The sequence below is a fragment of the Populus alba genome, chromosome 9, assembly GCF_005239225.2.
Source record: "Populus alba chromosome 9, ASM523922v2, whole genome shotgun sequence".
In the NCBI taxonomy this organism is placed as follows: Eukaryota; Viridiplantae; Streptophyta; class Magnoliopsida; order Malpighiales; family Salicaceae; genus Populus; species Populus alba.
This window is the reverse complement of record NC_133292.1, coordinates 1,101,858-1,104,496: the sequence shown is the minus strand read 5'-3', so window position 1 is coordinate 1,104,496 and position 2,639 is coordinate 1,101,858.

Genomic DNA, 2,639 nt, shown 5'->3' with positions numbered 1-2,639 from the left:
CCTCCTTTTATAGGCCAAAATTCAGAATTATTGATTTGATGATTAATTGTTGAGTGGGTGGCCAACTTTTGACTTGTGAAAATCTTTATCTTTTTGTCTGAATAAAACAAAAATGCTACCATCCGAACTGGGTCCTCTAAAAAACATGAAAGTTGTAGGAAATTGACTCAGATTTCCAGAAAAAAAAAAAAAATAGAGGTCATTTGGAATTCTAGAACTCCAGATATAGGCCAAACAGTGAACAGTGTACGGGTTATAGGACAGATTCAGACTTCTCCGTTGTTGCTATAATTTGGACTTGAAAATGGTCTTCTTAGATCTTGATGAAAACATGAAAGTTGTACGCCTATGTATTAATGAATCTGTGTAAAAATTTGAGGTCATTTGGACATCTAGAACTCAAGATATGACCCAATTACCGAACAGTATTCCAGTTTGGACTGCACCAACATCTCTTTTCTAAGTTTCACCCTCTCTTTATCTTCACAAATTTCAATAGTTGAATTCATCAATCAATCCTTTGATTTATGTGATAGGCCTGCATTTAAGATGAATATTTACCATATATTAGGGTATTTTATAGTATTAGACTTGTTATTATAAAACATGCTTTAGTTAAGGAGTTATTGATACTTTAAGGCTGTGTTTGATTGCAGGAAAGTGAATTCCTGGAATTCACTTTCCTGCTTTTCCGATGTTTGGCAAACAATAAGAAAAAAGTCAAAGGAAAGTAAATTCAGTCAATGGAAAATGAATTAGTGTTAACAAAGGAAAGTGAATTCCTTTCTTAAATAAAGGAAAAACACTTTCCGACAGTGGGCAGACGTTAAAAAGCAGCCATTTTTTTCATGTCTTTTATTAACTGTTCATGTTAATTGCACTGTTCAATGAATAGTGCAATTAACATGACAGTGTATTGCGTATATTGTTCACTAAAAAATAGTGAACAGTGCAGTTCTCTTGCACTGTTCACTTGCCTATGGGATTTTTTTTTTTTAAAGTGTGCTATTTTTTTAATATTAAAAAAAATAGTTTAGAGTGAATTTTATACCTTAATATTTTATCCAATTTTATTACATGCTAAAAATATTATTAAAACTATAGTTTTTGTCGGATGTATTTCGTACGTAATGGAATTATAAATAGTTTTATGGAATAGTAAAAAAATTTCACAAGCTTATTTCTCTATAATATGATATGATATATATAGTTATATTTTATAAAATAAGCTATGTATGAATATAGAATATAATAAAAAAAAATTCATCATTATACATTTTAGATTTCATTTTTTTTTATTGTAAGTGATTAAATATTTTATATTAAATATTATAATATATATATATATATATTAGATAAATTTGAAAAAAAAAATTAATTCATTAATAAATTATTTTCCAGTTCATTTTCCATAATACAACCAAACACTGGAAAGTGTTTTCCAGTTTGTTTTCCATAACACTACCAAACATCGGAAAATACTTTCCCGGAATTCACTTTCCAGGAATTCACTTTCCCCGGAATTCACTTTCCAAAAGGAATTCACTTTCCTGCAAACAAACGGAGCCTAAGTGTAAAATGATGATATAAAACCTTGATAAATATGCACTTTTAAGTACTAATCACCAGGTATAGGTAATACCATACGGTTGGGCTATGAGAGTGCCAAGCATTTGTATGTACCAAGTGTTATACAAAACAAAATCTAGATTAAACCATTTAACAAGCAAGGTATTAAGAATTAGTAAGATAAAAAGATAAGACATGTTAATATTAAACATTAAGGTCCATGTTGAGTTTACACCATACTTATTCTTACACCATTAGTGTAACATTTTCATCTTGACATAATAAACTTAGCTAAACATAATGAAGAAGAGAAACATAAATAAACAAAACAAGAACATAAATAAGATACAAGTTAACTAAGGAAAAGAAAGGAAAGGAAATGAAAAGTATAAACAAGATATTAATGAAAGCAAAACTTAAGAATTACAAAAAAAAAATATAAAAAGAGAAATAAAGAGCATGAACTTGATCTGAACAACCAAACTCCAAAATACATGGCAAATGCCTCTTTTATAGGCCAAAATTCAGAATTATTGATTTTGATGACTAATTGTTTGAGTGGGTGGCCAACTTTTGACTTGGTAAAAATCCTTATCTTCTTGTCTGAATAAAACAAAAATGCTACCATCAGAAACTGGATCCACTGGAAAACATGAAAAGTTGTAGGAAAATTGACTCATCTTTCCATGAAAAAAAAAATGGAGGTCATTTGGACTTCTAGAACTCCAGATATGGGTCAAACACTGAACAGTGTTCGGGCTGCAAAACAGATTCGGACTTCTCTGTTGTTGTTATAATTTGGAATTGAAAACGGCCTTCTTAGATCTTGATAAAAAACATGAAAGTTATAGGCCTATGTCTTCCTGAATCTGTGTAAAAATTTGAGGTCATTTGGACATCTAGAACTCGAGATATGACCCAATTACAACAGTGTTCTAGTTTTGGACTGCACCAACATCTCTTTTCTAAAGTTTCACCCTCTCTTTATCTTCACAAATTTCAGTAGTTGAATTCATCAATCAATCCTTTGATTTATGTGATAAGCTTGTATTTAAGATGAACATTTACCA